General features: G+C 39.3%; 1 protein-coding gene across 1 annotated transcript in view; it reads left to right on the top strand.

Annotated features, from left to right (window-relative positions):
- The first annotated feature begins 3,739 nt into the window (after positions 1-3,739).
- Positions 3,740-18,690, top strand: part of NPFFR2 (neuropeptide FF receptor 2) — a 95,420-nt gene continuing 80,469 nt past the window's right edge. The window contains exon 1 of the mRNA XM_025922007.2: positions 3,740-4,213. The gene's annotated coding sequence lies outside the window, so the exon portion shown is untranslated. The remainder of the gene's footprint in view (positions 4,214-18,690) is intronic.

The raw sequence follows: 18,690 nt of genomic DNA, 5'->3' as shown, positions 1-18,690 counted from the left end.
TGACTATTGCCTTAATATGCATTGTTCTGATTATTAGCAATATCTGTTTCTTCTTTACAATAATAATGGTGCGAATTTTTACCTATGTCCTTTGTCTTTAGGTTTTTCGTAATACAACATAAGCCTTGGTTATCTTCAGTGCAAACATTATTTTTAATCAATCTGTTTTTTGCCTGCCAAAAAACCACGAGGTCAAAACAACTAAATCAGAAAATACTGGATCAGAAACGACTACAGTTATGGTTATGTTCTTTTCCCACCCTCTTTCCCTCCTCTTACCCTCCCACTAGTCACTTGGTTCATTTCTGCTCCTTTCTTTCTGGTTCTCTTTCTCCTTCCTGCTGTGCCTTCTCTGATCTACTCTCCCAAAGCTACCATATGGTTAGCATGTCTGATCCTTCCTTCTGCACCACAACATATCAGTTTATTATCATACTGTGTAAAGCAATATTTCCAAAGTAGGGTACACATCATTTTAAATACCATGTAGACAAACTATTTTAAAATTCTTATTTTGTACTGTATATTAATATGCACTTTCTACTTACATCAAGTTATACTGAACTTTTTAAATGTTTTTTTAACGTTTTATTTATTTTTGAGAGAGAGAGAGACAGAGTGCAAGTGGGAGAGGGACAGAGAGAGGGAGACACAGAATCTGAAGCAGGCTCCAGGCTCTGAGCTGTCAGCACAGAGCCCGATGAGGGGCTTGAACTCACAAACTGTGAGATCATGATCTGAAATGAAGTTAGATGCTTAACGGACTGAGCCACCCAGGCGCCCAAGTTATACTGATTTTAAACTTATACTAAAGATTATACTAAGTGAGGATTATACTAAGTAATAAATAATGGCACATAAAGATGTATATCTTTCTTTTAAAGATGAACTTTCATTTCTCTCACATGTAAAAGAAGTCAGAGATAAGCCAGTAAAAACTGGAAAAGGAGTTTTCCAGAGCAGTCAAGGACTCAGGCTCCTTTTATTCTGCTTCTCTGCCATCCTCAGCGTGTGGTTTCTGTCCCATTATGCAAGGTGGTGTCTTGGGTTGCACCATATTTAAGTCAGCAGAGAAAAGGATGGATGGAAATGCTATTAACTGAGCAGGGAAACAATGTTTTAGGAAGAAGACGATGAATCTAATTAGACATGTTGAATTAGAGTTGACATTGAAACAGCAATTGGAGATGTCAAGTAAGAGTCTGGAACTCTGAGGAGAGGCCTACAGGTACAAATGTTTGGGTATCCTGCATATATGTGGTAATTGAGGGCACTGGTGTGGATATGAATGCCTAGAAGTTTAATTCAGAGTAAGAAGAGAAACGAACCTAGCACTGAGCTTTAAGTTGGTGCATTTATTAAATGGCTGTGTTGGAAACAAGAAGCCTGTAAGAGAGGGAAAAGTCATTAGCTACATATGCAGGGTAAATAAACAACAAAAGAATAGAGAAGAATTATGAAAGATGCCAAGATAAGACACTGTTTCCAAAGAGGTCAAGCCCTTAAAAGCCAAGTAAAAATACTGGCAGAAAAAAATCCAATGTATTTATCAACATGGAGGATATCGGTGATCTTTGCTAGGCTGTTGCAAAGATGAGACATTTAGAATGAGATCACCAGAAGCTTGATCAGAGCAGGTCGATAAGTGAGCAAGAAGTGAGAAAATGCCAACAGTACAATTGGACTGCAGTTTACAGTATGGCCGTGCCTGGAGGGACTGATGTGGGTGTGTGTACTTAAGGCCTTGCAGGAGCTTTTTATTAAATGGGATGGATCGAGTTGGTTAAGCGTCAGACTCTAGATCTCGGCTCAGGTCATGATCTCACAGTTCATGAGTTCTAGCCCCGCATTGGGCTCTGCGCTGGCAGCTTGGGATTCTCTCTCTCTCTCTCTCTCTCTCTCTCTCTCTCTCTCTCTCTGTCTCTGTCTCTGTCTCTCTCCCTTGCCTCTCTCCCTTGCTCTCTGCCCCTCCCCTACCTTGTATCTGCTCATTCTCTCTCTCTCTCTCTCTAAATAAATAAATAAATAAACCTAAAAAAAGTGGGAATAACTCATTTGACAGGGAGATATACAAGAGAGATAGTGTGAGAATGCAGAAATGGGGGAGAGGGTGGCGAGCAAAGCTTACAGTTGTATAGGTGAGCGTTAGCTAGTGGGAAAGACAAGCTTTTCTATTTGAACCAGGTGAGGTGAAGCAGGATAAATGAAAGGGTAGAGGTTAAAGCAGCGTGTGTGGGTATTCAAGGGGAAGTAGAGAAGAGAAAGGGCATCTCAGGTCCTTCTCTGGTTTTATATAATTTTCTCCTGCTATGGACATGGTCTAACATTTCCAGTAGGGTTTGGGGGTGTGGGGTAGAGAATCAGGACAGCAGGTCACACTGTGTCATTTTATATGGTACAGCAAGTGTCTCACAATTTAATGACTATTGCATGACAAGTTTTGTATTTCTTTTCATTTGTAATAAAATTCTCACAAGCTAGACATTACCTCACTGTCTCATCAAAAACATTGCCATTATTCCTATCATTTTGATGATCTTTTTTTCCAGTAGGAAGAGAGATTGAATGGGATGGTGGTCTACATTTTTTTTTCCACTTCAATTTGAGAATCTCAGATTAATTACAGAATGCCTTCCTCTTTTTAGCTTTATTTCCCTGACGTAATTTATTTTCTAAGTCTTGCCTCCTATTAGTTATCTGTTTAATGTCTTTCTTTTTTCTATGACTTTCTATGCATAGGGTATCCGGATAAACCTCACAGAGGTGGGAGTGGTGTCTCTACCTTGAACTTGGTGAAGTCTTAGGAGAGATACGTCTTTCTGCAACTTCAACATAGCCATAAAGCAGGTTTAAACACATGCATATCTGAATCAACAACCTTAATTCAAGGCCTAGGGATCCTATTTTAAAAGGTCTCTTCAAGCAGTTTTTGTATCCCACATTTACCAGGGATTCAGGAAGAAAGATTTAATAGAGAACTGAATTCAGCTTCTGAAGTCCTGCTTTGTCATTTGAAAACTGCCTCAGTGGCTTTGGACAAGCCACTGAACCTTGGAGCCTCTTTGTGGACTGGGGAGTCATTACATACCACCCATTGCTTAATAAGCCCACCCTTGTGAGGATCAGACCTGATAGCAAGCATATGCAAAGGCTTTACCCACACTTGACCCTGCCTGTGTTACTATCTTTTTTTTTCTAAATTTTTTTTTTCAACGTTTATTTATTTTTGGGACAGAGAGAGACAGAGCATGAACAGGGGAGGGTCAGAGAGAGAGGGAGACACAGAATCGGAAACAGGCTCCAGGCTCTGAGCCATCAGCCCAGAGCCCGAAGCGGGGCTCGAACTCACGGACCGCGAGATCGTGACCTGGCTGAAGTCAGCCGCCTAACCGACTGCGCCACCCAGGCGCCCCCCTGTGTTACTATCTTAAAGTACCTTTAAATGTTCCTTTCTCAGTAATTCTATAAACCTCTAAGTTAATACATTAAGTTTTAGGCATGATCCATTAGCAACTTCCAGCTGAGCAGATTTTCTTGTCACAATCACTGAGCATTCACCCCTGGCTCTCTCCTTGCCCCTTCTAATTATGATGTGAATTCGCATTTCCAGAATTCCAGAGAGGTTTTCTTGCAACCTGAAAGGCCTTTGCAAGGACTCACGGATGTGATGAGAACCTTAAAACAATAGCTAACGTTTATGGAATGTTTAATATGTCCAGGCATTTTGCACATACATGCCCATTCAATTCTCAGATTCCCCAGTTATTATCACCATAACCTCTATCTCTATTTTACCAAAGAGGCAGCTGAGGCACAGAGAGGCTAAATCACTCGCCCAAGGTGTGGAGAGGCAACTAACCACGCAAAACCAGAGGGCTGCTTTCTTTCCTTTGCTGCACACGGATTCTCAATTTCACAGAAAGTATCCACGTTGCCCTAGGCGGGATGAGAATAGCTTCTCCTTAATCCTAGCAGCCGGCAGGTGCCCCCTGGAGAGTGACGTTTCGGCTGAAGGGGACGAGGAGGCAGCGAGCTGAGCGCAGAGCCCGGGGCGCCCAGCCGGAGGGCAGCGACAAGCAGGGTTGGAGCGGCGGGGACAGCGGCAGGTGGCGGGAGCCGGGGCCGAGCTGCAGCCCCGGGAGAGGTGGAACCTGTTGCTGAAGCCCGGCCAGGGCTCTCTGGCTGCCGGGACTCGGCCGTTGTGCGGGTGCAGGTAAGGGCGCGGCCAGGCTGGGCTGGGGTGCGCAGCGCTTCCGCCGGCTTTGAGGATTCCTGTTTGCGATTGGGGACGGTTACCTTGGATTTTGCACCTTTCCTCTTTCGACCTTTCCTCAGTCCCTCTCCATCTAGTTCCTCGGGCACCCTCTGTGGAATCACTGTCCAGGAGGGTGTCACTTTGGTCACCAGCCCAACTTTTGGTGGGGGGCGGGGGGGGGTCTTTCCCGCCCGGACTCTCCAGGCCACGGATGCCTGTTCCCAGGCTGGCAGAGCTGGGACGCGACGAGGGAAAAGCGGCGCTTTGTTAACCATGAAGTTCAAAAACCCTCTCCAGGGCCATATTGATACAACTGTTAGATCTCCTCGCAGAGCGTGCTTGTTGCTAGCGAGACTTTTCTAAACTGCTCTCTTCACCCGTGGTGATTCTGAGCAATGATCTTTGTGTCTATGGCTGCATCTTGTGCCTTCCGACTTGCCAGAAAGGCTAAAATGTGGTTTCTTACCCTGGTACAGGACACCACAGAGCCCTTGGTGAAGGCACTTGGAGAGATTTTTTAGCTCTTCTTTGGACTGATCTAGGGTTTCCACAAATGCTGGTTTACCCTCCCTTCTACCAAACCACCAGGCATTTTCCAACATGCAGCCCTAGGTCAAGGTTAGGGTCTGGTGTGGGAGAAAAGGAAAATTAATCTGCCCTACGCTGTCGTTTTCGCTAAAGACAGAACTGTAAGGAACGAAAACGTATTTGTTTACTCCCGCCCCCCCACCCCCACCCCGTTTCCCCTCGGCCAGATTGTAGATACTTAAAATATTTATTTATTTTAAAGACTTTTAAATATGACGTACGTAAGCTATAAGAAGATGCTGGGTTTTTTTCCCGACCAAAATAGTTGAGGTTGTGTTAACCACGTGTCTGAATTTCTCTTTCCATCAGACAACCAGATTATTTTCTATTGATACAATCTGATGAGGGAGGAGGATAAGCCAACGGTGGTTTGTTAACTTTGGATATACTTGTTTTCAGCTAGAATCCTAATTAAACCAAAACACAGCTCGTGTAAAATTACCTTAATAATGGTATTTTAAGTTACAGTTCAATTTGCAAAATTGCTGTGAAATGGCCAAAGATAGAATCACTCTCATGAACAGAAAGTTGCGTGGCAGACTTGTGTGTACAGCTCAGTGAGAGTCTTCCGTCTGTTAAAAGCTGTGATAGATTAATCATTTAAGAAAATAGCTGCTTCACTATACACTGCACTATCTTTAAAGGTACACGTATTAAGATATGTATCAGTATTACCAAAGAGTAGATATTGTTGTAATAATCTAAACTGTGCTTTCATTATTGCTTGATAAGGACACATTACTCATATATCTTTATCCTGTGCTTTTTATCGCTGTATAAGGTTTTCTAAACTCCATATAATCCAATAAGATCTTTCTACCAGCCATTTTTTTCTTGATGTTTATAGGTATCTTCGGGAGAGCTTGGATCTGAAACTTATTTTTTCTTCATTTACCTAGCACTCTATCATCTTATCCGGCATTTTTATTCTGGAAGATTTTGTGAATGTATTATTTAAAAGTATATGTTAGAAACTTGTTGTTTTATTTTTGATTCTTTTACCTCATAGCTCCTGTCAATCACGCTGCTCACCAATATTTTCTCTCACAGATGTCAAAGACTATAGACTGTATAGATATGAATTCACTAGTATCAGTGAATAATTTCCTCCTAGAAAATCAGTTCATTTATGGTTCTTGGCTGTTGTGTGATTCTTTTATGAGAATTCCATGCAAATGTCTCTGTGATAAATATTCATGAACTTTTTCACTGTATTGTATTAAAATATATTTCTAGCTATAGTCAAGATGCAAGATGAGAATTTTGTTCCTCAAAGCTTCATCTACTTAAAAATAGTCATTTTGTTAAATACTATCTATTCTCCTCATTATGAAAAGGGAGAATTGATTGTAGGGGAACTCTTCAAAACTGTCCTATATATTTAAAGAATGCAAGATAAATACAACCTTACATTTCTTAAACATATCTATATGCTCTTCTAACAATCTTAAATTGTTTTCTTAACCACATGATTTCTGTGCTTACCGTTAGCCCAGCGTTGACAGCTTATTTTTTTCTTTCTCTTTCTCTTTAGTTTTAAGCTCTGGCTCTATGGGATAAAATGGCTCTTCAATGAATTTTCTGGTTGCCTTGAAGCTGGACATTAAGGGTCCAGAGGGTCCCTCCCTCTGCTGAACCAAAGGCAGATGTAAATGTACTGCCCCAGCAATGAGCTGGCATGGTCACCCCAACAGACAGCTGTCTAGCATGGATCTCAGGTCCTCCCTGTGCCTTGCGGGATTTTGAGATATGAGCCTTCTAAAAGTGAAGAGATCTGGTTCTCTTCCCCGACAGGCTTCTAACTGGCTCTGTGCCTGAAGCAAATCATTTAATTTTGAGTCTAAAATTTTCTCAGATGTAAAAGGAGTTATGAATTCGAATAAGATTCCCCGCAATTTTTCACTCCTCTTGGTTTCCTTGTTTCTGTAGTAAGTGGTCGAAGGATCCAGAGGGAGAAGGCTTAGATGCCCTTGACACTTGACAGCAGCTATCTCAGGCAAAGCCCTGAAAATCCTGTGACCTCAACGCCTCCTGTGTAAAATGGGCTCTTAAGAGAATAGGATGGTGTATATGACGGCTGGATGCCGCTTCGGGCATGTGGGAGATGCACAGTGATATTTTTTTAAGGCACCCATCTGACAAATGTAAAGGTTTTTCTGGCTCTGGCCAGGGAGGAGAGAGCAAAGGGCAGAGAAGTCTCTCCTACATGTTCGGATGGTCATTACTGGTATGGCTCCTATGGTAGCAGCCGAGACCAGGTGATGGAAGGTTAGAACATCAAGCATGTTATGAATGCCTCTTTGATGTCTCCCCAACCCCCACCCCTGCCCCCGAACACATGCAAAAAAGTCAGAGTGAATCAGGACAGCACAGTCATCAATTTGTTGCAATGCCACACAAGACTGGGAAGACTTCCCTGTTCTAGTTGTCTTGTAAAACTAGCTTCGGTCGTCTGTCACCAGTGAGCACACCTGGTATGTTACATCACGGAATCAGAATAGCAGCACGACCCAAATCACACCATGCCAGTAATTCGGGAAAAGAAAAAAAAAAAAAAACAAAACGACCCCTGGAGTGCCAAGAAATTGGCTCTTTCTTTGTTGCCACTGAAAATTTGACGTTTCCAAATATTCCCCAAGTACGTTTCTTGTTTGCTTCTTGGGCCGTTGAAAGGGGTCCCATTTAGGTGCCTGCCTAAATGGACAGTCTGGGTCCACTGGAGTCTGGGTTCCAGTATGACAACAGCAGACTGACATCCTCTGCTAGAACTGACGCCCGTTTCTCCAGTCCCTCACAGAAATCTCCATCGGCCCATGCTTTCAAACCTCCAGAGGTCTACCAAGCACGTTAGAATTTTCTAGCTCTGGCTGCATTCCCACAAAATTTAAAAAATAACAATTTTCCAAATGAGATAGGAATAACTCAACCTGGAGGAAGCAGTAACTATAATATGAAATAATATGCATAATCTCATTCAGTTTTTATGATTTTAGATATTAAGTACAATTACAATCCCTGTCTTCTTCATAAGGAAACTGAGGCTCAGGAATCAGTTGCCCAAAGTAAACATATTAACTAGGCTGAGGAATCAGGATAATGAACTCAGGTAGCCTTAAAACCCACATGCTTAGGGGCACCTAAGTGACTCAGGTCATGTATGATCTCACAGTTGGTGGGTTCGAGCCCCTTGTCGGGCTCTGCACTGACAGCTCAGAGCCTTGAGCCTGCTTCAGATTCTATATCTCTCTGTCTCTCTCTCTGCCCCACTGCCCCTTTCCCCTGCTCACTCTCTCTCTCTCTCTCTCTCTCTCTCAATAAATAAATAAATAAATAAATAAATAAATAATAAAATTTAAATTTAATTAAAGGTAACTGTTTAAGTTTTTAAATCTTCCTTTCCATTTTATTTCCTGTCCCTGAATTCTTGGCACACTGGTACTAAAGTGAATGTCGGCTTTCTCTAGGAACTTACCTTCTGATCCTTTTTATAAGCAGAGGGTATCAAATTTGTAACAGGCACCCTTTCAGCAGTTTATAGCCTTACCTCTCCTTTGGCTCCTTACTCGGAATCTTCCGGTTATGTCTCTGGAATTCCCTAAACTTCAACAGGTTTGCAATCTTTTTTTGTTTTTTCCGTAGCCATTATATAATTGATATCACTTGATATACTACTTCAGGCTTAAAAGTCTTCGGCTAGAATCCCGCGTCTTCGAGGAGGTTCTCTTTGTCCCCGCTTAATTCAGCTGGAGTAGCTATCTCAGATGATTTCTGACGTGGAGTGTGCTTTATGCTCCTTAAAGCGAGTGGCCCTACAGGTTCCCTGGCAAGTAAACCCTGAGCTTCCCCAAGTACCCCATCCTCAGCTTGCTTTCCTTGATATTTTGATATTCCAGGTTTTAGCAACTTCTAATTTGTGTTTTCTCACACAAGTGAGGCCTTGAAGGTTCTACCACATGCAAAGCCTTCCAGTTGTCTCTGACTTCGTCTTTAGCCCTCAGCCCTCTTGTCTTCATTTAGTCCCCTCCAGCCTTGTATGGACCAGGCTTAGTCCTACTTACAGCTTTGGCATTCACTATTCTCCCTGCCTGAGAACGTTGCCTGTCAGAGCTGCACTGGGAGGCATTTTGCCCTGTCAGTCTCAGATCGTCACAGTACCATCTGCTGTCCCGGAGCCCACTTGCTCCTGGAGACTACCTCCATTGACTCGTTGACTTGTTTATGATCTTACTTTTCAGAAAGAGAATCTAAGCCCCATGTAAGGAACTGTGTGCTTTCATTTTTACCACTGGCTTCAGTACCTAGAACAGAGTCTGGCACCTGGGGGATACTGGCAAATATTTGCTCATTGAAAATTTCATTGCCATCTCCCTATCAGATTCCCCTGCATCTTTCTGGAGGTGTAATCAAGTTACTAAAATTTCAACCTTAGGCTGGTCCCATTCTTCCTTTCTGCTGTTTTCTCCTTTCCACCGATTCTACCTTAATTAAAAGACCAATCCCTATACATGTTTTCCCTTTCATGTTGGAGAAAAAAATTTGAAAAAGCTATTTCCCATCGGTTGCATTATTTTAATATACATTCAAGCTTTGCAGTATCATTTTATGTTGAATTTTAAGAAAATCTGGGTCTGAACTAGGAAAATATAAATGCCGCATTTACTTTAGATTTAAGTTAAATCTACCCATTCTGTTTTCATCACCATGATAATTTTTCATCTTTAAAAATATTTTATTTAAAAATATGTACATATGTAATTTTATATAAATGTCCAAATTATATCACAATGCTATTGCTTTTGAATTTGTAATTTTTCTGTTTCCTTTAACTGCCTTTGTCCACTCCTTATTGTCTTCTGTTTCATTATCACAGATAACCCATGTTAGCAACTGAGTTCTATTATCCTCGATTTTCATACACTTTTATAACCATTCACATACATACATGTGCAAACATGTTTGTGTATACACACATGCACATCAGTCTTTTTGTCATCATTTTTAAGAAATGTGCACCTTATTTTTTCTTACTCATTGATACCTTGTGGAAAGTCTCCATGTCAACCATTATACATGAAACTAAAATTTTACATGTCTGTATAATATTCATGATGGACATATTAAGAAACAATAAATTCAGCCATTCACCACTTTATAAACATTCACTTTATTTCCAGAGGTTTTTATTGTCTTCAGTTTTATCACAAAACAAGGTCATAATAAAAATTGTTGATGATTTCTTTTATTTCTAAGTTCAAGGGGTAGAAATATTTATAAGTTTTAAAGTATGTGGCCCTATTGCTTCTGAAGTGTTATATTCACATTTTTACCAGCAAATTGTGAAACAATCCGTGTCCCTACAGCTATCAATGTTATAATTCTTCAGTTTATAATTGTTACATTTATTTAAATATCTTAACTTGTGAAGTTAGTATCTTTTGATGCTTTTCAGATATGTGGATTTGCTCTTATGTAAATTGTTTAATCAATTCTTGTCCATAGGTTCTGCTGGGCTATTTGTCATTGTCTGATGAATATTTAAGTGTTCCTTAAATATTGTCAATATTAACTCTTGTACAGTAAATATTTCCCATTTTGTCATGTTTTTGCTCATAACTTATACTGTGCACATTCAAACTATTTTTTTAATAATCCACACATTTAATTCTTATTATGTAAATTCTAAGATTTTAGTGTTTGATTACTGCAGCTTTGTAGTATATCTTGAAATCTGGAGTTGTGAGACCTTCAATGGATTGCTTTGGTTTATTGGGTCTTCTGTGGTTCCATACAAATTTTAGTAGCATTTGTTCTAGTTCTATGAAAAATCTGTTGGTATTTTGATAGGAATTGCACTGACTCTGTATATTCCTTTGGGTAAGTATGAACATTTTGATAATATTAATTCTTGCAATCCATGAGCATGGTATATCTTTCCATTTGTGTCATCTTCAATTACTTTCATCAGTGTTTTATGGTTTTCAGAGTACATATCTATCACCACTTTAAGTTTATTCTTAAGTATTCTGTTCTTTTTTGGTACATTTATATATGGTGTTGTTTTTTTTAAATTTCTCTTTCTGTGACTTCATTAGTGTCACAGATTTCTGTGTATTACCGATTCTGGGTATTAATTTTGTATCCTGCCACTAGACTGAATTCATTTATTACTTCAGTAGTTTTTTGGTGGAGTCCTTAGGGTTGTCTATGTAATATCATGTCATCTGCAAATAGTGAAACTTAGCTTCTTATTTACCAATTAGATGCCTCTTATTTCTTTTTGTTGTCTGATTGTAGTGGCTAGGACTTCCAGTACCATGTTGAATAAAAGTGTTGAGAGTGGACATCTTGCCTTGTTTCTGATTTTAGAGGAAAAGCTCTGTTTTTCACCATTAAGTATGATGTTAGATGTGAGTTTTCATATATGGCCTTTAGTATGTTGAAGTATGGTCTCTCTAAGCCTGTACTGTTGAGATTTTTTATCATGAATGGCTGTTGAATCTTGTCAAATGTTTTTTTCCACATCTGTTGAAAAGATTGTATGATTTTTATTCCTTGTTTTGTTGATGGGTATAATATTAAATGATTTGTGTATATTGGACCATCCTTGTACTTCTGGAATAAATCCCGCCTGATTATGGTGAATTATCTTTTTAAAGTATTGTATGCCATTTGCTAATATTTTGAGGATTTTTGCACTTACCTTCATTGGGGATATTGGCCTGCAGTTTCTTTTTTTGTGGTATCTTTTTCTGGTTTTGGTATCAAGGCAAAGCTGGGCTCATAAGAATGTATTTGGAAGCTTTCTTCCCTCTTTTGTTTTGTTTTGTTTTGTTTTGAAATAGTTTGAGAATAGGTATTGACTCTTCTTTAAATGTCTGAGAGAATTCACCTGTGAAGCCATCTAGCCCTGGTCTTGTATTTTTTGGTAGGCTTTTTATTACTAATTGAATTTAATTACTTGTAATCAGTCTGTTTAGACTTTCTATTTTCTTCCCAGTTTAGTTTTGGAAGATTGTGTGTTTCTAAGAATTGATCCATTTCTTTTAGGTTTTCCAGTTTGTTGGCAAACAATTTGTCATAATACTGTCTTATAATTCTTTGTATTTCCGTGGTGTTGTTACTTCTCCTCTCTCATATCTGATTTTATTTATTTTGGTCCTTTTTCTTTTTTTCTTGATGAGTCTGGCTAAGGGTTTTAGTCTTTACGTCATTTATTTCTGCTCTGATCTTTATTATTTCCTTTCTTCTACTCACCATGGACTTTGTTCTTCCTTTTCCAGATCCTTTAGGTATAAGATTTGACTGTTTGAATTTTTTCTTGTTTCTTGAGATAGACCTGTATTGCTACATACTTCACTCTTAGAACTGCTTTTGCTATGTCACAGAGGTTTTGGACTGTTGTATTTTTATTTTCACTTGTCTTCATGTTTTTTTTAAAATTTCTTCATTGAAGAAGAAATCACCATCAATTTCTCTACTTATGTCCATTAATATTTGCTTTATGTATTGAAGTGCTTCAGTGTTGAGTGCATAGATATTTACAATTGTTATATCCTCTTGTTTGATTGATCCCTTTATCATTATGTGATGCCCTTCCCTGTCTCTCGTGACAGTGTTTGTTCTAAAATATATTTTCTGATATAAGTATTGCTACCTCAGCTTTTTTTTTTTTTTTTTTTTTAATTTTTTTTCAACGTTTTTATTTATTTTGGGGACAGAGAGAGACAGAGCATGAACGGGGGAGGGGCAGAGAGAGAGGGAGACACAGAATCGGAAACAGGCTCCAGGCTCCGAGCCATCAGCCCAGAGCCTGACGCGGGGCTCGAACTCACGGACCGCGAGATCGTGACCTGGCTGAAGTCGGACGCTTAACCGACTGCGCCACCCAGGCGCCCCACAGCTTTTTTTTTTAAAAAAACAAACTTTCATTTGCATGGTGAATGTTTTTCCATCCTTTCACTTTCAGTCTGAATATGTCTTCAGATCTAAAGTGAATCTCTTGTATGCAGCAGGTAGATGGGTCTTGCTTTTTTATCCGTTCTGCCTCTTTGTGTCTTTTGATTGGAGCATTTAGCCATTTATACTTAAAGTAGTTATTGATAGGTGTGTACTTGCTGCCATTTAAAAAATGTGTTTTCTTGTTGTTTTTGTAGGTCTTCTCTTGCTCTCTTTCTTTGTGATTGATGAAGATAGTGTTTTCTTTGACTTTCTCTCTATTTTTGTGTATCTATCATTGGTTTTGGGTTTGTGGTTACCATGAGGTTTGTATTTAACATCTTAAGTAACTAGGCCATATTAATATGATAATCATTTAAGTTCAGACACATTTAAAATAACAGAAAAATAAAAAAATATTTTTCCCTTTTTCCCCTTATCTTCCCTTTTTACCCCTTTCTCCACCTTTTATGTATATGTTGTCATAGTTTACATCTTTTCATCCACATTTTTCTTATGTCTAATTATGGACATTTCTTCTCCACTTAAAGAAATCTCTTTAACATTTCTTAAAAGACTCGTTTAATGGTGATAAACTCCTTTATCTTTTGTTTTTTTCCTGGGAAGCTCTATTTCTCTTTCAAATATGAACAATAACCTTGCTGGGTAGAGTATTCTTGACTGTGGATTTTTTTCCCCTTAGCACTTTGAATTTATCGTGCCACTCCCTTCTGGCTTGTAAAGTTTCTGCTGAAAAATCAGCTAGTAGCCTGATAGATTTTCCCTTGGAGGTAACTTTTTTTTGTGTTTCTCTTGCTGCTTTTAAGATTCTCTTTATCTTTAACCTTTGACATATAAATTATGATGTGCTGTGGTGTAGACTTCCTTGGGTTATTCTTGTTTGGAACTCTCTGTGCTTTTTGGACTTGGATGTCTATTTTCTTCTCTAGGATAGAGAAGTTATTATTTCTTTAAGTAGGAAATTATTTCTCTCTTCTTCTGGAACCCCAAAATGTGAATGCCACTTGATGTTGTTCAAGAGATCAGTATCCTCATTTGAAAAATTATTTTCTCTTTTTGCTCTTCACCTTGTGTGTTCTCCATTACCCTGTTTTTGAGATTGCTGTTATGCCCTTCTGCATCCTCTAATCTGTTGATTCCCTCTAGTATGATTTTATTTCAGTTGTTGTATACTTCAACCCTAATTGGTTCTTTTTAATATTTTCTATCTCTTTAGGGAAGATCTCACTGGCTTCTTCCACTCTTTACTCCAGCCCGGTGCATATCTTTATGCTCATTATTTTAAATTCTTTGTCAGGCATATTGCTTATCTCTTTCATTTAGTTATTTTCCTGAAGTTTTTTTCTTGTTCTTTCTTTTGGAGCATATTCTTCTGTCTCTATGTTTGGTTGATTTTTGTGTATTTATGGATTAGGTGAAGCAGCTACTTCTCCTAAAGTTCAAAAAGTGGTCTTGTGTATGGTGTCCCCTATGTAGACTGTGTATGCAAGGTGAATTTTCCTGGCTAGCTGACCTATGGCTGTTTATGCTAGTTACTCTTTTAAACTGTGGCATGTCTGTCTCTCTTCCTGTACTCTTGCCATTCCACCTTTGGTTGTTCAGTAGCTTCTCAATAAGCCCTCAGTTCTTTTTCAGGAGGAATCTTTCTATTAGTATGTATAAATTGGTGTGTTCCTTGGAGAAGGTGAGTTCGGAGTCCTCCTAGGTCACCATTTTGAACTGCAACTCTTCTAAAACTGTTTTCTTTTTATAATACTGTTTTAAAAACTGCTTCTAATTCCTTTCTGCAGTTTTTTAGCGCTCTATAATGTTTTATTGATCTGAGGTTTATCTAGAATTAATCATGTTAGTTTCCAAATGCTCACTTTTCAATGATTTATTTCTAACTTTATTATTGTATAGCCACACGTTGTGCCAAGTATACATAGATAGTTCCTAAAACTAATACAGAGATCATTAAAAATAAACAAGGAAAATGAATGGGAGAATTACATGTAAACATTTAAAAAAATGATGCTGAAACTCACTGGTAATCAGAGCATTCAAATCAAAACAAGATAGTGATGTCAGCAAGATGGCTGAATAGGATGTCCCTTGCTCATATACTCCTCTCAGCAGCAACAATTTGACATCCATCCATGGGCAAAAGTACCTTTGTGGCAACTGTAGGATCCAGGAAGAATATTATGAAACTGCATGTCGTCCAAGAAGAAGGAGAGATGTTTTGAGAAAACAGGCACCCACCCAGAGAGGTGACTGCCAAATGGGCCTCAGCTATGGATCCAGAAATAGCTCCATACCCCTGAACATTTGGCTTCATCACTCTTTGGCTTTGTTTCTGTCGATAGTACCATACATCAAGGTACCTTGGCATCTCACTCATGTACCTGGTGATGGGCAAACAGATCTCAGTCCCATTCCTGGACCTTGAAGGGTCCTGTGAACTGGCTCTAGCTCCTCTTGGCCATGATCTAGGAAACTCTGGCAAACACTTATTTAAATAATCACCCACAAGCAAGAGAGCTTTAGTGGAAGTTCAGGAAGCTAGTGGAGAAATTCTAGCACAGCATTGAGAAAAAAATTCAGAGGTCAGACACATTGGAGAGAATAAGAGGAACTGGTTAGCTTTACCCACAACACCCTCCCACCAAGGGGGAGTACAGCTCAGTCCCAAGAGAGCCCTTCTTGGCCTATGATTTCTCCTTCAGGGGAAAGTGAGAGCCTGAGATTAAGTATCAGCTTTCCCAGCTGTGTGGGATGCTGCCAGAAAGGCCCATTTATCTCTTGCCCCATTCAGAGTACTGAATCATGAGCTTCATAACTGGGAACACAGCAGCCAGAGCTTGAAATAGATGCGAATCCTAGTAACTGTGTCAGACTACAGGCCTTCCAGGCCTGCCTGTGAACCACTGGAGACTCCTCAGCTGCCGATTCCCTAACTGGCAACCCCCAAAACTTTACATGCCTCACTTACATATCTACCCACACACATTGTGCCTAGCTCTCATTGGCAGCTCCAGGAAGCAGAGAACAAGCTTTTGCAGTAAGTGGGGACAAGCAATAAGCCAGCCCTAATATGTGGGTCTGGAAGAAACCACAAACTTGAGCATTTAGCAGTGCCTGTGGAAAATAAAAGGGAGGCTGTCAACTCTCAGCCTGGCTTGGCAGGATCAAGAGAAGATATATAAGCTTAAGAATCCTGCTACATAAGGGAGCAAGAAGTGTGAAGCAAGTGTATCCAAAAGTGTGAAAGAGACCAAGAATCCCTAGCTGGGCTGATGAAAGGTTTCTGTCCTAATGTCCATCAACAAACACTGGAGGAAATGAATCCTTCTACAAATGTGAAGACAGCAACACAAGACCTTAAGGAACATGAGAAATTAAGGAAACATGACACCACCAAAGGAACACAGTAATTTTCCTGTAACTAACCTCAAAGACATGGAGATTTTGATTTACCCAGTAAAGAAGTCAAAATAGCTGTTTTAAGGAAGTTCAGTGAGCTACAAGAAAATGGTTAATTCAATGAAACCAGGAAAACAATACATTAATAAAATGAGATGTTTAGCAAAAACATAGAAGTCATAAAAAAGGACCAAACAAAATCTGGAGCTGACAAATATAATATATGAAATGAAAAATGCCGTAGAGAGGGTCAATGACAGAATGGACCAAGCAGAAGAAACTATGATGCAGAGGACACAAGGAGACATATATAAGCTTCACTGTTAAATAATGTGAATTACTGTATTGTTATAATGAAACAGTGGAAGTCAGAAAATGCAATCCTAATCAAAACTGCACTGGCGTTCTTCTCAAAGCTAGAACAAACAATCCTGTAATTTGTATGGAGCCACAAAAGACCCTGAACAGCCAAAGTAAAGTTGAAAAAGAAAACCAAAGCTGGAGGCATCACAATCCCAGACTTCAGCCTCTACTACAAAGTTGTAGTCATCAAGACTGTATGGTATTGGCACAAAAACAGACACATAGACCAATGGACCAGAATAAAGAACCCATAATTGGACCCACAAATGCATGGCCAACTAATTTTTGACAAAGCAGGAAAGAGTATCCAATGGAAAAAAGACAGTCCTTTTAGCAAATGGTGCTGGGAGAACTGGACAGCAACATGCAAAAGAATGAAACTGGACCACTTTCTTACACGATACACAAAAATAAACTCAAAATCATAGGTCCTTAGGATTAAGGACCTAAATGTGAGACAGAAAACCAGCAAAATCCTAGAAGAGAAAACAGGCACACCTCTTTGACCTCAGCCACAGCAGTTTCTTACTTGACATGTCTCTGAAGGCAAGGGAAATAAAAGCAAAAATGAACTATTGGGACTTCATCAAGATAAAAAGCTTCTGCACCATGAAAGAAACAATCAACAAAACTAAAAGGCAATCAATGGAATGATAGAAGATATTTGCAAATAACATATTGGACGATAAAGGGTTAGTTTCCAAAATCTATAAAGTACTTACCAAAGTCAACACCTGAAAAACAAATAACCCAGTGAAGAAATGGGCAGAATACATGAATAGACACTTTTCCAAAGAAGACATCCAGATGGCCAACTGACACATGAAAAGATGCTCAGCATCATTCATCATCAGGGAAATACAAATCAAAACCACACTGAGATAGTACTTCACACCAGTCAGAGTGGCTAAAATTAATAACTCAGGAAACAACAGATACTGGCAAGGATGTGGAGAAACAGGAACCCTCTTGTACTGTTGTGAATGCAAACTGTGCAGCTGCTCTGGAAAACTGTTGAGGTTCCTCAAAAAATTAAGAATAGAAATACCCTACAACCCAGAAATAGCACTACAAGGAATTTATCCAAAGGACACACATCCAAAGGATATCCAAAGGATATGAGTGCTGATTCATAGGGGCATATGTACCCCAAATGTTTATAGCAGTGCTTTCAACAATAGCCAAATTATGGAAAGAACCTAAATGTCCATCAACTGATGAGTGGATAAAGGAGAGGCGGTTTATATATACAATGGTATACTACTTGGCAATGAGAAAGAATGAAGTCATGCCATTTGCAACAACATGAATGGGACTGGAAGGTACTATGCTAAGTGAAATAAGTCAGACAAAGACAGATATCATATGTTTTCACTCATATGTGGAACTTGATAAACTTAACAAAAGACCATGGGGGAAGGGAAGGGGAAAAAATAGTTTCAGAGAGGGAGGCAAACCATAAGAGACTCTTAAGTACAGAGAACAAACTGAGGGTTGATAGCGGAGCAGGGAAGAGGAGAAAATGGGTGATGGGCATTGAGGAGGGCACTGGTTGGGATGAGCACTGGGTGTTGTATGTAAGCAATGAATCATGGGAATCTACCCCCAAAACCAAGAGCACACTGTGTATACCGTATGTTAGCCAATTTGACATAAATTATATTTTTTAAAAAGTAAATATAAATTAGATTATTTGGTTATTTTTGGTTCTGAGTTATATATGTTCTTTATGTATTTGGGAAAATAGCCCTTTATCAAATGTGTCGTTTGCAAATATGTTCTCCCTGCTTTCATTCAGTAGGTTGTCTTTTAGTTTTGTTGGTTGTTTCCTTTGCTGTGCAGAAGCTTTATATTTTAATGAAGTCCCAATATTTTGTTGTTGTTTTCCTTGCCTGGGGACACACTAGAAAGATGTTGCTATGGCCAATAGAAATTCCTGCCTGTGTTCTCATCTAGGGTTTTTATGGTTTCAGGTCTCACATTTAGGTCTTTAGTCATTTTGAATTCAGCTTTATTTTTGGTGTAAGAAAGTAGTCCAGTTTCATTATTTTGGCATATATTTGTCCGGTTTCCCCAACACCATTTGCTGAAGAGATTGTCTTTTTCCCATTGTATATTCTTGC

The sequence above is a fragment of the Puma concolor genome, chromosome B1, assembly GCF_028749965.1.
Source record: "Puma concolor isolate L17-30 chromosome B1, mPumCon1.1.hap2, whole genome shotgun sequence".
Taxonomy (NCBI): Eukaryota; Metazoa; Chordata; class Mammalia; order Carnivora; family Felidae; genus Puma; species Puma concolor.
The sequence above is the reverse complement of the archived record's forward strand: the minus strand, read 5'-3'. Positions and strand labels throughout refer to the sequence as shown.